At 37.4% G+C, this 20,658-nt stretch overlaps 1 pseudogene; it reads left to right on the forward strand.

Annotated features, from left to right (window-relative positions):
- The first annotated feature begins 3,490 nt into the window (after nucleotides 1–3,490).
- Nucleotides 3,491–4,111, forward strand: LOC147291867 (uncharacterized; annotated as a pseudogene).
- Nucleotides 4,112–20,658: the final 16,547 nt, after the last annotated feature.

Consider the following 20,658-nt stretch of genomic DNA (forward strand, 5'->3'; position numbering starts at 1 on the left):
GATTGCCTATATTTCGTATTCTTCATCTCCATGTTTAATTATTCTTGTCGTGGGATATTACAATTTGAGGAAATGTGTTTTTTTTTTATGTGTTGAATTTTGTTAAAGAGAGTTTTGGAAGACAAATGTAAGATTTAGGACTTGATTTAAGCGTGTTGCAAGGTATTTTTGGTTTTCATACCACCCGCTTCGTTACCCTCTAAGATTATCAGATTGAATAGGTCTTTGGGACCCTTTAGCGCACACATAGGCTTTGGGCCGTGTGTCGTGATGCTTGACCCTTTGGGGTGGCTCTACGTGCACGTAAGACAGAATTTATGGCTCTGCATGCGTACAACAGATTCTTGGCTCTGCGCGTGTATGACAGATTCTATAGGTAACTGATTGTGTGTGTGTTTTCAGTTTGTTAAGTATTTTAAGTGATGAGTTTATGGCAGCAAAGGTTTTAAGTATGACGGTTTTAGTTGAGCAGTTTTATTGATTTTCAGTATATTGAGAGTGTTTGAGAAGAAAGTTTTCAACTTAAATTATTTATTTATAAATTGACAGTATCGATTTCAGTTTGAAAACTTATTATTTTCAAAGATTGATTTCCGCTTTAGATTTTATTATTTTACTGGGAAATGATTATTAGTTTGAAATTTTTTTTTTTTTTTTTGAGCATAATATGTCTCAAAGTTTGTATTTATAGTTAATTGATTTACTTAAAAGATTGGCATATGATGAGTTTCTTTTGGTTACCACATGACTTCCTTTTAAGGTTCTCACACTTTTTTTTTATTCTACGAGTTTTCTTATCCATTGGGAATTCTGAGGATTTGAAATATTTTCATGTTCATATGTTTTTCTCATACTCTAAGCATGATCGTGGTTTACAAGGAGATTTTGGAATAGATTTGTGAAATAGTTTTAAAACTGGGGAATTTCAAAGAGTGACGCGAGGTTTTAAAGGAATTTGAAAGGATGAATAACTTAAATGCTTTGTTTCTATATTTTGTCATCTCACTGAGAGTTTTTTCCCATTTTGTTTTTGACGTTTCCCCCAGGTAGTAGCGATCACCGAGGTCGGACCGTACCACGTCGAGGCATTCGAGTTTTTCATCTCTAGCTTATTAGTATAATAGGATCAAGGTTTCCCTTGAAATTATTAAAATGAGATATAATTGTATAGTTGATTAGATATGCTCTGATTATATTTGTATTACTTGTTGTGAGTCTAAGACCTTATTTTTGGTTGTGGTAGAGGTGCTTGATGTTTTAGAAGTGCTTTTATACGTTTTGAAATTTTTGGGTTAGTCCATTTTCAGGAGAGGTTCTGTCGAATTTTCGGTAGGATTTTTTCTTGATTTTGGATCCCACAGGACCTCTCCGGATTTCAGGGTGAAAATCCGGGGACGGTTCTGTCAACTTGGTATCAGAGCATTAGGTTTTGAATTCCTGTAGACTTCGCACCTAGTGAGCATCCTTGAGTGTATGGAAACGATTTTTCACTTACGGCAAAGTATGTATATGCCTCCTCAATGTGGCCAACCTCAAAGAAGTAAGTAGTAAGTTTTAGGGGTATAGTTTATTTGTTTAACCTTACGTTTTTACAATCAAAGCTATACCTATAGTTTAATCTTAACTCGTACATGTGACGACCATTCGATGACTAGTCCATGAGGTATTGAGATGGTGGAAACTACCTTGATTTCAAGCTTAGAAAAGTTGGTTGATCGTACTCATCGAGTGTGCACTTTAAAAGTTTCGCCAAGACGCCATGAAGTCGATTCGAGCAAATCAGGTTTGAGTTTTATGGATAGTGACTGGTTGAGTAGTTTGGATTCATCCTAGAGGTATTAAATTTTTAAGATGGCAACACAGTGGAACTCAGTTGATATTTGGATGAAGTAGGAATTGTCTCTATGCAATGATTTTGATTTGAGTGAGACTTCAGCTTAATTTGCTATGTAGATAAGGGATAAGTAAAAATTGGTGTATTTGTTTGGATGGGGTAATTAAGTAAAAACAAAAGTATTAAATAATATCCTTGTTGGTTTTATTGTGAGTGAAAGGAAAGCTTTGTGACTTGAGTTTGGAGTGTACATTTGGATAGATACTAAGTGCTGTTATGGAGTAATACTTGTGAATATAGAGTTGATATTTGAGGGGTTAGAATAAGGGCCATGAAGGATATATGTTATGGATTGGAATAAGGATACCATAAGGAGGATTAATAGTGTTATGGTTTGATTTTATTTGGAAGTTGGTGGATGAAAACTAAGGAAACTGAGTAAGGCGACACGACCTTAGATGAGGATTGTCAAGAGAAATTAGGAGGTAGTAAGTATATGGAAAGTGACTACCCTAAAGTAATGGATTCAAGTAAGTGTTGAGAATAGAAGATTGAAGAACATCACATGTGGATAGCATGTGAATAAATGAGTAATTTAGGCATGAAATTAAATTATTTGATACAAATACTCCATGTATTGAGGTGAACAAGGATTATGATTGCACCATTGAGTAATACCTTGTAAAAGCTAATGTGGTGGCAGATGCTCTTAGCAGAAAGACTTCAGGCTCTTTGGCACATCTTAAGGCGATACACTTGCCTTTATTAGTTGAGTTGAGGACTACAGGAGCTACCTTGGGTGTAGATCATTTTGAAGCCTTGTTAGCTAGCTTTCGAGTAAGACCAGTGTTGATTGATAAGGTACGAGAGGCACAACTTTAGGATTCCGTGTTGATGAAGCTAAGGGATGAAGCGGGAAGTGGGTTGAGAGCTGATTATACAGTCAGAGATGACGAATTTTTGGTCATGGGTACGAGGGTATGTGTGCCGGCAGACGAGGCGCTCAAGAGGGAGATCTTGGAGGAGGCTTACAGTTCAGCTTATGCCATGCATTCGGGTAGCACCAAAATGTATCGTACCTTTAGAGAATATTATTGGTGGCCAGGAATGAAAGGATAAATAGTAGAATTTGTTGCAAGATGTCTGATTTGTCAACAAGTTAAAGCGGAACGCTAGAAGCCTTCAGGACTCATGCAGCCACTTCTGATTCTCGAGTGGAAGTGGGAATACATCACTATGGACTTTCTATACAAACTTCCACGTACTCAGAGTGGGCACGATGGTATTTGGGTGATTGTTGATCGACTCACGAAGTCTGCACATTTCCTACTCGTTCGTGAGACTCACTCTTTAGACAAACTGGCGAAATTATTTGTGGATGAGATTGTGAGATTGCATGTTGCCCCCGTGTCTATTGTGTCGGATAGAGACTCACGGTTTACTTCTCGGTTTTGGGAGAGCTTACAACGGGCTTTGGGTACAAAGTTACATTTTAGTACCGCATTCCACCCACAGACCGATGGACAATCAGAGAGAACTATTCAGACCATGGAAGACATGTTGAGGTCTTGTGTACTACAGTTTAAAGGCAATTGGGATTCTCATCTGCCATTGATGGAGTTTGCCTACAACAACAGTTATCACTCGGGTATTGGTATGGCTCCTTATGAGGCCTTGTATGGGCGACAGTGTAGAACACCTATCTGTTGGGACGAAGTTGGTGAGAGAAAACTTATTGGGCCAGAATTTGTACAGATGACATAAGAGAAAGTACAAGTTATTAGGAGCAGGTTGAAGGCGGCTCAAGATCGACAAAAGAGCTATGCAGATACACACATGAAGGATCTTGAGTTTGAGGTGGGTGATCGAGTTTTCCTAAAATTATCACCCTGGAAGGGTGTAGTGCGTTTTGGAAAGCATGGAAAATTAAGTCCTCATTTCATTGGACCTTATGAGATTACGGAGTGAATTGGTCCAGTTGCCTATAGACTTGCTTTACCTATGGAGCTCTCTCGGATTCATGATATGTTTCATGTATCTATGTTGCGTAAGTATAGACCGGAACCTTTTCATATTTTGGAGACCCAACCCATTGAGTTGAGAGAAGATTTGTCCTATGAGGAGCAGCCCGTTGAGATTTTGGATCGTAGAGATCTGGTACTTCGTACTAAGATCATTCCTCTGGTTAAAGTTTTATGGAGAAACCACACAGTGGAAGAGGCGACGTGGGAACCGGAGGAACAAATGAGAGCTCAATATCCACATCTCTTCACATGACATGTACAAATTTTGAGGACAAAATTTTCTTAATGGGGGGACGTTGTAACGACCCGACCCCAAGTCCTATTTCTTTAATAAAAATTAATCTTTTGGGCGGGCTTTATTAAAATTTTTGAAGGGAATTCTAGCATTTAGAGGGGTGTTTTAATTCAAATTTGTGGCCTTTAAGTTCGAGACGGCTAATTAGAACTCGAGTTTCCAAACGCGTAGGCGAAAACAGTGTTCAAATTGGAAACTTTGGTAGGAAGTGTGGAGATTTTTCAAGAAAAGGGCATTTGAGTAATTTTAAACACCCAAACACCACAATTAAAAATCAGCCCCATTCTCTCTCTCTCTCTCTCTCCCTCCATTTTCTTCTTTCTCCTTCACCCTCCCCTGCGCGCACCACCCAGCCACCACCACTCACCATCACCGGCCACCCCTTGCCAGCCTCTGCCTCCGGCGAGCACCCCCAGGTGCCGACCCCCCCCCCCCCCCCGAGCCTACTCTCTCTCCTCATTCCCTCTCTCCCCGTGTTATCTCTCTGCTCTCTCTCTGTGCGTAGCACCGGCCAACAACTCCGGCCTCTCCTCGTAGTCGCCACTCTCCAGTGACCTCCCCTCAGGCCAGTCGACACCCCAGCCCTCCTCCTGCGCCGAGCAGCTCCCTTGGGTCGTGGAAATAACTCAAGAACCACCTCAAACTGCTGGCCTCATCCTTCAATTTCTGGCCATATTTCATCACCAATTTTCGAGGGTTTATGTGGGTTTTTCTCCTTGAGGTATGGGCTGCCAATTTCCCAGTGATTTGGGTGTTTTATTTTGAGTATTTGTAGAGAATTGAAATTGGGGATTTAGAACCCATTTCGGGTTTCTCTTATGAATTTTAAAATTTGGATGATGTTAATGTAATTGCGGACAATTTTCACTCCTTAGAACCTTCAATTGAAGTTTAGAATTGAAAAATTTTGAGGAATTCGAAGGAATTTGGGATATATACTTTTGGTGCCGCCACTTTGAGCGGCGACAACGGGGGTTCTGACCACCCAGCTATCACGTAAATTATCTAGCGCTAATTGGAGTACTAAAACTGAGTTGGTTGATGATTTTGAATAGGTGGGTGCGACTGACTTGAGCGACGAAGTTTCAATTTGGCTCGTGATCAGACACTTTGCGGGTATCATCTTTAACTCTCGGACAAACCCAAGTAAGGTAGACCACTTGTAAGATTTCTTTTGAATTTGTGGTTGAATATGAGGACGTGGGTGTCATAGTTGGAGCCGGGACGGATTTGGAATAGGGTGAGAGTGTATAGTTAGAGAAAAACGATTTCTAACTAGTAGGAAGAACGTGAACCAGGAGGAACGTTTAGGCTATCACACACACACTATTAATTTACGTAAATTGAGACTAATTTCTTATTTTATTGGTTATTGTATAGGCGAGATGACCGTGACTCGTGACGATCCTGCGGAGGATCGAAGCTAGGGCTATCTTTGTGAGTAGACTTTGGTTTATGAACGTTTTTTTTATAAATTCATGGATGTATTCATATTATATCTTGAGCATTATTTGAATAAGAATGAATTCTGAGTGGATTCTTCTCTCTTTAAAATGTTTTATAAAATTGAGATTTAGTTTGGGTATGAAATTTTAGTTGAGAATTTGAGGTTTAAATAGACTTTTGGTTTCCCAAAGGTTTGCACATTTTATAATTTAATGCTTTTCTTAATTTAATCGAGCATGGTTTTAATTAAAAAGGTTTGTGAGTGGACCTTGAGTTTTAATAATTTATGTTTCTATGTGGTTTCAATTTCATTGTTTTAACTTGAATTCATTTTGAGTTTTAAATTTTAAATGCATCTCAAATAAGCATTTCCATTAACTAAACACATTTACCCTTGATTTTATAAAATTGCACGATCAAGAAATATTTTAGCGTGCTTTCATAAATGAATTCATATAAAAAGTACGTACTATGTTTTGGAATGGCGTATGTAATTTCGACTTGGTTATGGAAAGATTGCCTATATTTCGTATTCTTCATCTCGATGTTTAATTATTCTTGTCGTGGGATATTACAATTTGAGGAAATGTCTTTTTTTATTGATGTGTTGAATTTTGTTAAAGAGAGTTTTGGAAGAAAAATGAAAGATTTAGGACTTGATTTAAGCGTGTTACAAGGTATTTTTGGTTTTCATACCACCCGCTTCGTTACCCTCTCAGATTATCAGATTGAATAGGTCTCAATGTTTATTTATATTTGTTGTGGGATATTACAATTTGAGATAATGTATTTTTGATGAATTGAATTTGCTAAAGAGAGCTTTCGAAGAAAAATGAAAGATTTGAGTTTGTTTTAAACGTGTTTGCGAATTTATCTTGGCTTTCCAACCACTCGCTTCGTTACCTTCTCAAATTGTTGGATTGGATAGGTCTTTGGGACCCATTACAGCACACAAATAGGCTTTGGGCCGTGTGTCGTGATGCTTGACCCTTTGGGGGTGGCTCTACGTGCACGTAAGACAGAATTTCTGGCTCTGCATGCGTACGACATATTCTTGGCTCTGCGCGTGTATGACAGATTCTATGGGTAACTGACTGGGTGTGTGTTTTCAGTTTGTTAAGTATTTTAAGTGATGAGTTTATGGCAGCAAAGGTTTTAAGTATGACGGTTTCAGTTGAGCAGTTTTATTGATTTTCAGTATATTGAGAGTGTTTGAGAAGAAAGTTTTCAGCTTAAATTATATATTTATAAATTGACAGTATCGATTTCAGTTTGAGAACTTGTTATTTTCAAAGATTGATTTTTAACTTTAGATTTTATTATTTTACTGGGAAATGATTATTAGTTCGGGTTTTTTTTTTTTTTTGAGCATAATATCTTTCAAAGTTTGTATATATAGTTAATTGATTTACTTAAAAGATTTGCATATGATGAGTTTCTTTTGGTTACTGTATGACTTCCTTTTAAGGTTTTCACACATTTTTTTTTTATTCTACGAGTTTTCTTATGCATTGGGCATTCTGAGGATTTGAAATATTTTCATGTTCATATGTTTTTCTTATACTCTAAGCATGATCGTGGTTTACAAGGAGATTTTGAAATATATTTGTGAAATGGTTTTAAAACTGGGAAATTTCAAAGAGTGACGCGAGGTTTTAGAGGAGATTTGATTTTAAAGGAATTTGAAAGGATAAATAACTTAAATGGCTTTGTTTCTATATTTTGTCCACTCACTGAGAGTTTTCTCACATTTTGTTTTTGACGTTTCCCCCAGGTAGTAGTGATTACCGAGGTCGGACCATACCACGTCGAGGCATTCGATTTTCTCATTTCCAGCTTATTGATATAATAGGATCAAGGTTTCCCTTGAAATTATTAAAATGAGATATGATTGCATAGTTGATTAGATATGCTATGATTAGATTTGTATTACTTGTTGTGGGTATGAGACCTTATTTTTGGTTGTGGTAGAGGTGGTTGATGTTTTGGAAGTGCTTTTATAGGTTTTGAAATTTTTGGGTTATTCCATTTTCTGAAGAGGTTTGCCGAATTTTCGGTATGATTTTTCCTTGATTTTGGATCTCACAGAACCTCTCCGAATTTCTGGGTGAAAATTCGGGGGCAGTTCTGTCAAGTATTAAAAGGGGTTATTCAATGAAATTTTCCTTTTTGTTTTGGCCAATGTATAGTTTCAATTTAATTATAAATAAAAGTCTGGTTTTTTTTTTTTTTTAAGAAGTTTGGTTTTTTTTTTTTTTTTTTTCGAATTTCAAGTGTTCAAAAATATAGAAATTCCGAATAAAATTTTGAAAGAATTTCGATTTCTTTGGAAATTTAAACTAAAACAATTGAAAGTTTTAACAAAATTTCGACAATTTCTATTCGATAATATTTCGAAACCTTAAAAGAATGAAAATTTTAGGTTATAGAAGCAGTTTTAAGTAGTTGTATGTAGTTTTTTTAGAAACATCTGTCAGATGCTTTTTCGAAAAGCACATCCAAATGCTTTTGCAAGAAATATTTTGAATTTTTATAAAAATTTGTTTATGTTTCTAACAAAAACCCTTCTAGCAAATGTGTTGTTGAGCATAAGCGTTTCTTATAAAAATAATGCCAAACATGGTGTAAAGCATACCAAACTATACACCCTAAAGGTTGTGTGACAAACGAAAGGAGCAAATAATAAACCCCAACACACAAGAAAATGAACTAAAAAACAAACATTCTTGTCTAGAATTCGGATCCTCTGATGATCCCTTGTATCCTAATTTCACATTAATCACCGACACTACGTCTTTTTGCCTCTTCACATTAAATTTTTTTTTTAGACAAATGGATTTAATTTTTTTTTAATTAATGTCAATTTTTTTGTTATTACGCTCCAACATTTGAACGACCTGATTCTTTGCAAGCTAGAATAACCAAGCTTATGGCATGATTTGCAGTCCAATTGTTAAGCAATAAATCAAATAGATAAAACCAACTATAATTTGTCGTATTGAATACATGATACAAAAGCAATGGGAGAGTATCAAAGCATTTAAAATTATGATTTTACATACTCGAAACTTGCCTTATTCCATACAAATAGAAAAGCTCAACCTGCATGAACACACAAGGTCAGGGAGCTAGGCAAGATATTAGAAGCTGCAGTTCATGCGCCTTTGGAGCGACCCATGCAATGAAGATAAATGCAAACAATCAATTAAAAATCGATTAATTGAAAAAATCAAATCCAACATTAGTATAGAAAAAATGATGAACAATCAATTAAAATGAAATTTATCACGAATGAAGAAGATCGATGATGAACTTACGGAGTTTTCGACAATTAGATGGACGAAAACGACCATAAAAGAAAAAGACTCGATTTTTTTTCTCTGGAACTATAGATAGTTTGAGATTGTTGAGGCAAAGAAAATATGGTTTCCCATATTTGACGACGGCGATGGCTAGTTTCAGCTGAAAGAGACGATTGAAAGGGCAAGTGAAAAAGAATAAACTCAAACCCTCCAATAAAAATAAAAAAAACAACTGGCGTTAGTTAAAAAGAAAGTTAAACACATTTGTCTAAAAAAAAAATTAATGTGAAAGAGGCAAAACGAGGTAGTTTCAATGATTAGTATGAGATTAGCACACAAAAATTATCAGATCCAGGATCAGAATCCCTGTTCAAATAGGGAAATTTTGTGAAATAACTCACTTAAATGCTTCATTTGTTATAAAATAAGAGAGAAATATGGAGAAATCAGAGTATCTTTCTTATTCACATAAGGTCTCTATTTATAGGCTCTTGGATGACTTAAATTGATCTCTTATTTTACATTAAATTGGACTCCTCTCAATTATATATCTATACAAGTGATCTAGATAATTAATACATGAGATAAATATTAAATATAATAATTGACAGCCACATAATTAATGATATTTACAACACTCCCCCTTGGATGCCCATTTAATATGACAGTTGCCTCGTTAAAAACCTTACTAGCAAAATCCTATGGGAAAAAGAGTAGGTAAGGAAAAGAGTATAATCTTCATGTGTTTTTGATAACTATGATGAGTGTGCGACACTGCCTCATTAAAACTTTTCTAGGAAAACCCAATGGGACAAAACCCTTGGGCGAAGGAAAAAGAGTACAATGTGATTACTTTGTTTGATGGCACGCTCCCCCTGATATTGATATATTTCTTCAATCAGTGAAGGTTGCCTCATTCAAACCTTGCTTGAAAAACCCAATAGGAAAAAATCAAAGTGAAGGAAAAAGAGTACAACATTTTGTAATACCACTGATACAATGTAGAATGCGCTCTGCCTGGCCTCATTAAAACTTTGCTAGGAAAAACCCGGTGGAAAAAAAACCTAGTCGAAAGAAAAATAGTACAACATGCAAAAATTGTTGGATGCTCCCCCTAATAATAACAAGCTTTAATTTGACTAACTCAATAATCCAACAAGAGAAATTTGCACATTTACTACCCAAACTATAGGGTGTGTGCATTTACCACCCAAACAAAAAAAATTTACCAATTGTCATACAAACTTTGTTCCATGTTGCAATGTACCACCTACCGTTATATTCCATTTATTTTTCTGTTAAACGCTGACGTAGCGTGCGTTATGTGTCACCTCTTTTTTTTTTTTTTGGGATGTTTTATATTTTTCTATTTTTACAAACTTTGAAAATTAATTAAAAATAGCTTTGGACTCAGAAAAATACACGAAAAATTCCTACGGACTCGTCTTGACTAGTATTAATTTACTATGGGGTAAAATTACCAATTTTTCATCTGAGTGTTTCTAGAAAATTAAAATACTCTAGACTTTTTGAAAATTCATAGGATAATCTCCCGAACTCCGAAAAATTCAACGTCTGCACCATTGATGTTCTAAAAATTAAAATTACCTTTCTCGTGAATACTTGCCATCTGAGTTCGGGAGATTATCCTATGAATGTTAAAAAAGTATAGAGTATTTTAATTTTCTAGAAATAAATTTGTACTACCCAAATTTTTTGGAAACACTTAGATGACAAATTGGTAATTTTACCCCATAGTAAGTTAGCACTAGTCAAGACGAGTCCATATGAATTTTCCGTGTGTTTTACTGAGTTCAGAGTTATTTTTTATTAATTTTCAAAGTTTGTAAAAATAGAAAAATAGAAAAAATCCGAAAAGAAAAGAAAAGAGGTGACACGTGGTGCACATCTTGCACACCACGTCAGTGTTTAACAAAAAAATAGATGAAATTAACGGTAGGTGGTACATTGCTACACGGAACAAATTCTATATGACAATTAGTAAAAAACATTTGTTTGGGTGGTAAATGCACACACCCCCTCCTATAGTCTGGGTGGTAAATGTGCAAATTTCTCATCCAACAAATATATCATATGCCATCTTCCATATAGTGAATTTTTGGCAATGCTTGTATGAACATGCCTTCTTGTAATGACCCGACCCAAATTTCACTAGGAATTTGAATTTTTATTTGTTGTAGACTTAAGAAGAAAAAGAAAAAGAAAAAGAAAGATGAGTTGTGGGACCTAGAAAAGTTTTTCTAAATTAAGTTAGAGACAATAATAAATTTTGGAGGTTCTTAGAAATTTATTTGAGGTTACTTTGATTTTTGAGGAATTAATTGAGCTTATTAAGAAGTTCTTTAGTTTAATGGCAACTATTCAGTAATGTTGGAATTTATTGGAATAAAATTAGGGAGCCCAAGTTTTGGAAGTTGAGGTGATGAAAAAAATAGTAGAAGTCGAGAGGAACCCATAAGAATTTTTGGTTGCGGATTCATGGTTTGTGAGTTATTTAAAGACTTGGACATTTATGCCCTTATTATAAAAGTTTGGGTTTTATAGAAAATGATTAGAATGTATCTTTATAAATTTTATTTTGGACATGGTGGATAGAGCTCGAACTCACGAGAGCATAGTCGAAAATGGATCACGAATCGAAGTTATATAGACAAAATTATAGGCGTTAGTTGGAGGACATTTTGGTAATTTTGCAGGTCAGATATTTTTAAACCCAGCTGGTTCAATGTCTTTAATTCTTCCCGTGCATCTTTCTCTCTCCTCAGCGTTCTCTCTCTCTCTTCTCCTCTCCTCTCCTCCTTGATCAATCTTTGACCGACCATATCACTCTCATCCGAACTCGGATTTAAGCGTTCTTGGTTCCATTGGAAAGCTTATGACGACGCCTTCCTTCTAGTGGCCTCAAATCACCCATCTGACCACCCATAGCAGTTCAGCAACCTCGAAAGACGCAACACCACCGGTGACAATCTCCTAATTCCGACGACCTCAACATGCGAGACCACTTGGATTTTATTCATCTTGACGAGATGAGCACGGAGGTGTCCATCATCTTCTAAGATGACCACCGTACGCGGCGGTTCAAAGCCACAAAGGCAGCGGCACTTCGGCGGGTTTTCACGTTTTTCGGCCACTTCCGGCCACTTTTTGGGGTCGACCTAGGTAGAAGGTGATCGAAGGATTTGGAACGTGAATTGGGCAATGAACGGATACTTTTTCCATACGAAATCGAGCCTTGGACAAGCATTCATTAAGGTATACCTCAATAACACCTCTATAATAGCGTACATATTATGTTGGGGCTTAACGGCGAAGTTGGATTTAGTTGGAGGGAAAATGGATTGAATTATGGTAATTATGAGAAATTAAAGGATAATCAGATAATGGACGTTTAGAAGATACCGCCCGTTCGAATTCAAGGACGATTTAGAGGAGAATTGAGCGAGCTTGGCTAGTACTGTGAGTGGATCTTTGTTTTATAAACTAAGGAGGTGATTGAGATCATTGATAGTGAGGAAGAGGAGGATCCGATTATGTCTGAGGAGTATAAGGAGACGCGTTTGATCCATATCATTCCAGACATTGATGTCACCAAGTTTCCAGCAAACATGAGAGAATTGAGGTCAATTGAGAAAAATGTTGAGGAGCAAGGGTATAGTCACAACATTCCGAGAGAGATTTGTGGTTATCTCTTCATGATGCATCCAACAAATAAGAGAGATCTGGGTACATGATCATATCTTGCAGCATAGAGGAGAATCAGATTGAGAGGGCTTTGATTGACAATGGCTCGTCTATCAATGTTATGCCGTTGGGTGTGTTCAAGAAGCTTGGGTTTGTGGAAGCCGATAGGCATATGTTTGAGTTGACTATTAGCTTCGCAAACTCTTCGGTTGAAAAACCCCTTGGTATGCGTGTTGATGTTTTGGTTAAATGTCGAAGTTTACTAATCCCTACTGATTCCATAGTGCTAGATATTCCAAGAATTCTGGGAGACACTTTATTCTTCTTGGAAGACCTTTCTTGTGCACCACTAACATGGAGAACAAGGCTTTGAAGTGTTCAATGACGATCCGTCATAGGAATCACCAAGAGGTGTACCAGCTTACATGTGAACTTATAGAAAATGAGAAGCCAACCTTTTATGGAGATGAGAAGGAGGAGATGGAGAACTTTTTCAACCCATTCTTGGGGAATGCCGAGAGCAGTAATGGAAAGAAGAAGAAGAGAGGACGCAAGTAGAGGAATGACAATGTCAAGCTGAAAGACAGTAAACCAAGCGCTGATTGGGAGCAACTCAAATTCTTTTTTCAAAAATCCAAAGGAAGTCAATAAAGACCAACGAGGTCGCGCTCACCCTTGGAGTGTCCAAACTTGCACTCGCAAGTAAACAATTTCCCTATTTTGCTTCATAAGACAATTTTTATTTCATGTTGTGTGTTTTGGATAATTGCAATTTCCTTGTTACTTAATTTGAGCATTCATGCATTGATTTCTTTCACATTATGGGCAATGTGTCATTTAAGTTTGGGGGGAAAGACAATGTTTTTGGTTTTGTTTTCAGGTTTCTAGCTTTTGTGTAAAAAAAAAAAAAATCGTTTTTACAATTAGGGTGTCAAACCCATATCAAAATGCATCTGTTCTTAAGATTTCATCCAACTTAGTGATGGATCCGAATCTTTAGAAGTATGCGACATTGTTTTAAAAACAAAGTTTTTGAGGTTTTTTTGTTTTTTTTGGGTAGTCTTGAGTCCCCAACTAATTGATTTGATTGTGTATGGTTGTTATGAGCATGTTTACTTTGTGTGTATACTCTGTATTTCCCTTTTACTAATAGTGTTTTATAACATATCTTGCAATTCTATGTCATTAAGCTTTGTTGATATGAATTTAGGTAATGATTTTCATGACTAATGATTTATATGCATGATATAGTAGACTTGCAGGATGTAAATGAGCTTTGAGCCTTGTTCTTAAATTCTTGAGTGTTGCGCACCACTCTAATTATGTCATTGTCATATAAGTCGTTCTTTTGATCTCATTATCTTTCATTTGATCAATTGCTTGAAATATGCATAATCATGAATCAATGAGCTAGTACTCCTTTCTTGATTACACAAAGCATGTTTGTATTTTCATGACTCTTGAGAGATGAATTTAGGCCTTGTTTGTTAACCCATAGCCTAAAAGCCTACCCATTATGTGTTTTATCCCTAGTAACCCATTTTGAGCCTTTAAGCTGTTTTCCTTGTTAAGCCACACCAAACCCTAAGTTTGGGGGAGTTATACCCCTTCCACCGTTTTATCCTATCCATGGTTTTGCAATGTTTATATATTTGGTTAAGGTGGAACAGAAATGAAGGAGCATAGCCAATACAAAAAGTTGCTGAGATTGTATGCATGCTATGCCCAAATGAAAAAAAAAAAAAGATGGGACGGTTTCAAAAAAAAAAAAATTGAGCAAAAGAGTTCAATTTGAGCTATGCAGTGCAAAGAAGCAAGGTATGCCTCAGAAACATTCAGTTGTTCTTGTAATGCCATAGTATTTAGCCATTTGTGTTCCTTTCCTTTCAATATCATACCCTAGCCTAAGCCTTCATTGCAACCCTATTAAAGCCCTAACTGATCTCAAGAGACATGTATTGCACTTATGTGGAGTCTATTTGAGAGGGGAGCCTACGGTCATTGAATCCATTTCAAGCACTTTGATTCATTTCCATGAGGTCAGTTATTCTATCTAAAGTGCTGTTACTTCATGAATTTATGTGAGCTAATTATTTTTGTTACATATTTCTTCTCACATATATCTTTGAGTGCACATTTTAACCCAATTCTCGAGTGCTTTATCATTGAGAGTATGTCATAGCGAGGATTGGAGTTGAATCTATCTTGTATATATGGATTTAGTTTTGTCTATCTAACACCTGAGTTTATGTCAAGGATGACCTATACGACAATAAATGAGTGAGGTATGGTTATTTGAAATATTATTAGAATTTGGAGAATGTTATTTATATGCCTTACTTTCCTATGTGATTGATGGTTATACGCATGAATTCGATTGTTGGGATGTTTGAGTCAGTTTAGAGTCTTTTCTTTATTTTATTTGCTCGAGGACTAGCAAAATCTAAGTTCGGGGGTGTGATTAGTGTGCATTTTGCATCATTTTATGATACTGATTCTCTAACCTAGAGTGTTAGAACTCGATATTTTTGTGTCTATTGTTTTGTTTTTGTGTTTTAGGATCAAATGAAGCAAAAATAGGAAAAAGGAGCCGCTTTGGAACATTTTCTGGTCAAACTAGGAAAAGAGCAGAAACCCTAGTTAAAAGAGAATTTCTAGTTATAAGAGGAAACATCACGCCTAGAACCATCATTGTCAAGCCATAAATGAGAAAACCTAATTGGAGCAGGAAGTCCTAGTTGAACTAGAAAACCTAACTCTACTAGGGAAATGAGTCATAATGATGCTAGGAGTCACTATGGGCAATATAGTCACTATGAGAGGTGAAATGGACATGAAATCCTACATCCACAAGGAATCCTACTGAGACTAGGAAAGGTTGGTCAAAGTCAACTTAATCAAGTCAAGGTTCTAGAAGTTTCTAGAAGGTATTGGACATCCATGGAATCAAATTGGGTAAAGAAATGAAATTGAATCCAAGAGGGAGAGAGGGGCGAGATTGGAAGGTCAAAGTCAATGGTCAAGGGTCAACTATGCCATGTCATGAAGTCATTGGGGCTTTGGGCCTAGGTGAAGTCGACAATACAAGAGCACATGCAAGCAACCCATGTGCAAACCCTAGCAACTTAAGTCATGTCGTGTAGCCCATGTGTGGAAACCCTAAAGCCCAATGCGCTAAGTCCTGGCAACACATGCGCATGTTAAGTGAAACCTAAGGCCCAAGCCGTGCAGCCCATGTGTGGAAACCCTAGTCTATGTCGCACACCCTCCTTCCCTTGCTTCACAAGGAATTCACTCTTTCTGTGAGACCTCGTATTTTTCAAAAATTTATTTTAAATATTTTAAGAATTTATTTTAAGGATTTTAGGAATTTATTTGGAATTTAAAAAGGTTTTAATTTAATTTTTTATTTTTGTTTTAAATTGGGCTTGACCCAAAAGTTGACTTTTCTGATTTGGGCTTTCGTCTTTGACTTTGGGCACGTTGGATAGGTCTCGAGTCCACGAGTTCGTAGACACGTAGCATGCGTTGATCCGAGTTACGGTTTGAAAGTTATGGACATTTGAAGTGAGTAGCAAACTTGTAATTTTTACAAAAGTGAGTTTTAAAACCCAAAAATCAGTTCTCTCTCCTCATTTCTCTCTCTCTCTCTCTCTCTCTCTCTCTCTCTCTCTCTCTCTCTCTATCTCTCTCTCCGCGCCTATGTCTTTCTCTCGCCTTTTACCCTCGCCTCCCTGCCACCGTCTCGTGGCGACGCGTCCGGCGGCAGCTGGGCTAGGTGTTTGGCCCACGGAGCTCGCCTCCCTCTCCTCTCTCTCCCAGTAGTCTTCGTTTTTCCGGCTAATCACCCACGACGAAGAAACAACGCAAAACAGCCAAGCCTCTCCTCGCCGGCGATCTCAATTTTTCAGCTACATCACGACATCTCTCCACCTGGGTTGTCTTCTTCTCATCGCGACGAGTTCAACCATGGCTCTCCCATGCTCTGACGACCTCTCCCGGCGGTGGATCAAAGAATTTCAGTCCAGTGACTTCTCCGGCGGATTTGAGGCCAGCGACCACTTGAGTTTTCTTCCCCAGGCCCGGCGAGTTTAGTTGTGTGATTCGTTTACTTCGGCGACTGCTCACAGCGGTGAATCAACGACACAAAGGCCGACGGCTTCCACCGCCGATTTCGGCGTTTCCAGTGATAATTGGTCGTCGATCTGGTTACGAGAATTGATCCTCGAGATATAGGTAATCTTTCCCCTAAGGTAGGCAAGTCCAATTTTGAGAAATTGGAAATTCGATTTTAGGGTTTATGCCTATTTCGAATTTCTTGAAATTGGAATTGAATTCGAGTTGTTTTTGTGCAATTGAAGGTTCCATTGTGCAATTAGGATTAATTGGAGTTGATTTTGGGTATTTTCAGGATTTTGCCGCCGCTTCCACCATCGGAACCACCACTTTTGGCGGCGGGTTAGTAGTTGTTTGACCCAATTCCGCCAAATTGAAGTCCTAGGAACCCTTCTAGTTCCATTTGGTGAGAATTCGGTGATTTTTGTATGTTGTTTGGGGCTTGGTAGCCACCGTGTGTGGTGGTTACCTCCCGTTTCGGTCGTTTAACGACCCATTGGTATTTCTGGTTTGTGAAATTGTTGATTGTCTGGTCTTAACAGGTACGCGGGCTCGGAAAATCTTATTATTGATGCCCTTATGCTGCCGGATTTGATATCCGAGCCATGGTGCCGTGAAGGGCATTTTGGTCATTTCACGTTGTTGCACTGTGAGTGAAATTAGATAGATGATTGTTTGTTTTGTGTGTTTGTATTGCATTGTTTGTTAGGAGTTGGTAAAGTCTAGGCTTGAATCTTGAGGATGGAAATGATGGTGTTTATGCATTGAGGTTATTAATTAGGATGTGAATGATTGAGGTTGAGGTTAATAGTTGATGATTAGGCAATTGAATTGCAGCATGATTATTATCGGAAAATGAGCGACACGGGTCCACCTAACCCCTGACACGGGCCCACAAACTCTCACTCTCTCTATTATTATTAAATTGTGGGCCCGTGTCGCTCATTCGGCGGAAAATATTTGCTGAGATAGCGCCACGTCGTCAAGTAATCCCGATCAGTAAAAGCCAAGCTGTCATTTAACTGATCTCTCAATGAATCAATGGACAGAAATTCATTTTTCAATTTAGATAATAGATCGGGTGTATATTTGAAATATTTTAAAGTTCATGGACCCCATTGAAATAGGTTATATAGTTATGTGTCTAAATTGAATTTATGCCTTATTATTATTATTGGTGGGATTTGATGTGAATTTGAGGAATTATGTTTATCTTGATACTTGGATGATTGGTGATGAAATTATTATGTGATTGAGTAAATATTGGTTATTATTGTGGATTATTATTGAGTATGAAAATTGAAGAATTATTGAGGATTATTGTTTAAGTTAATTCACTCATACGAGCTCTAGTGAGCTTACCGGGTTGTTTGTTTGAATGACCCGGTGTACCATGGATATGGTGCAGTGTGGTTAATGTTTTACAGGTTAAGCAAGCTGAAGAGGCAGTGAGGAGAAGACAAGGCAGTGGGACCCATTTTGATTTATGTGATCGTTTTTATACAGTGATTTTATATAAATATTTTTGGGCTCACACTCTGATTTATTAAACGTATTTATTTATTATGTTAAGTGCATGACTCATTCTTTGAAAAGGGGTTTAAATTGCAAAGTTTCAGTGTGTTATGGGCCCGAGGATTGGGGCATTACACTTTTCTCTATAAATACATCACATCCTCTCACAATTAAAGGTTGACAAATTCAGAAATCCACACCTTGCAGCCGAATAGAGAGAGAGAGAGAGAGAGAGAGAGAGAGAGAGAGAGTGAGAGAAAGAGAAAGTGAGAGAGTGGCGTGACTTGAGCGAGGAAGTGAGAGACCCTTGCCGCAAGCCCTAGCTCATCTTGCCGTGAGTCCACTTGATTGCTAGGTCTCTCTCTTCTCTCCTCTTTCTTACCGCAACCCCTTGTGATGCTTCATTTGATTTTATGTTTTCCTTTTCTTTGGAATTCTAGATTTTAATTATTTTGTTTAATTAGTTTGTTAATCGTTATGGATTGAGATTTTATTTATGTAATTCAATTTCGTTTCTTTATTTTTCGTATGTAGTAGATTATTCTATCTTGCATGTTAAGTTGTAGGTCAATTTTCAAATATGTCATGCTTTAACAAATCGTTTATCCGTCTCTTGATGAATTGATTTAATGCTTGCACTTATCAAATTCCATTTATCTATTAGAATCTGTTTGCTAGCTGTATGCACTATTTGATTGGCCACCTTAGGGTAATTGCATCTAGTTTATTTGTTAGCTTTAGTTGTGAAATAGTCACAGACACTAAATCATAAGTAACAAGGAAATAAGAAATTATTCTTGATAAAGGTTTTGTAGGACCTCTATACCGAAATAACCAAAGCTTATATGTTGTGCATGTTTGACGTTCTTATAAACCTTAATGACTCTTGCATGGGTAACAGTTTTCTTAGCATAGTACTAGGGAACATGTATGTTAACTGATTAGGGGAAGCCTAAAAAGCTCTTAATTATGTCTTAGGGAAACAATTGCGAGAAAGTAACTACCCAAACCTTTTTAGCAGTCAAACTTTGATTTGTTGTGTTTAAATTGATTTATCATTAGCCTTGGATGGTTAGAGTTACTTATTTGGATTGATAATTGAATGCTTGACATCACAAGATAGTTTAATGTATGTGTGCGTGTGGTGATGTGTGCGTATGTCGCCAACTTCCAAACCCCCTGTTTAGTTATTTTAATTGATTAATTTAATTGATTTATTGTTTATTAACCATTCCTCGTGGGATCGATCTCGTGCTTGTACGCTTTGCTACTAATGCGATTCGTGCACTTGCGAGTATACTTAGAAGAGAATACATTTTTATTTTGTTATAAGAAAACAATCAATACAGCAGTCACAAATGGACGAGGGTCAGCCTCAATCATCTCCACTTCATCTTTACCCCACATAATGCACTGCTGCAACAAGGTGGAAGGGATGCACAAATTGGAATGAATCAAGTCTCTTCCCAACACGACATTGTAGGGTGACACTGAATCAGCAATGAAGAAGCCAGCCCTCTGCTTTAGGCTGCCAACTTTTATATCTAATGGCAAAACCCGACAGATTTGTGTAACATTCCGACGTAATCGGTGATGTACATATTTGTCTTCATCAAGTCGTCTTCGCTTTTCGCAAGCTTCCTCATCATAGTCCTAGGTAAAATATTCATCGTCGCCCCAGGGTCGATGAACACTTTATCAACTGGAACCCCATTCAGTTCTGCCGAAATATATAATGGTGAAGGTGATTTGCAGTCAATGTCTCTGGTTTCTTTAGCACCACCTTTCCAGACTTAGTCACCAACAAAGACCCAACTCGTTCAATTATTTCCTTTTCCTCTACCTTGGCAATAGCTATTTCAGCCGTAGGAAGTTCTTCCGTTTGCATGTCGCCCTCTAGCCAGTTCACTTGGCCCGAAAGAGCGGTGAATTCTGCTGGCAAAATGAAAGCCATGCTACACTCAACTCGGCTGATGGTTCCAAACTGAAAACTATGCTTTTGTTCTGGGTGAACAACTTGGTCCTTCACTTGTCCTCTAACCGGACCTTTCCCTTTTTCAGCATAAGAGCTTGACTCCTTTCTTACTAGGGGTTTTGGTCTTGCTCGAGTCATTAAAACCTTAGGCTGCACATTCTGAGAGGCCTTGCCTACCCTCGCAGTTAATCCTTTTGCCGGTTGCATTTGGACATTGGATACTTCAGCAGGAATCTTAACCTTCGCGGTCCACCCTTACCTTTGTCCATGACAACTTTGGTATTAGTTACAACATGCAGTTTTTCTTTTGTGTTGCCTTCTTCGGCACCCTTCTTCGCGATCTCCCTATATTGCCCCCCAAGTGTTGGAGGTGCAACATCTTCCATTTCTTCACCCTTCTCAGCTTCTCGTGCTGCCTGTTCTTTCCTCTGTTGTCTTCTTTTTTA

The sequence above is a fragment of the Dryas octopetala genome, chromosome 3 (assembly GCF_963921425.1).
Source record: "Dryas octopetala chromosome 3, drDryOcto1.1, whole genome shotgun sequence".
Classification (NCBI taxonomy): domain Eukaryota; kingdom Viridiplantae; phylum Streptophyta; class Magnoliopsida; order Rosales; family Rosaceae; genus Dryas; species Dryas octopetala.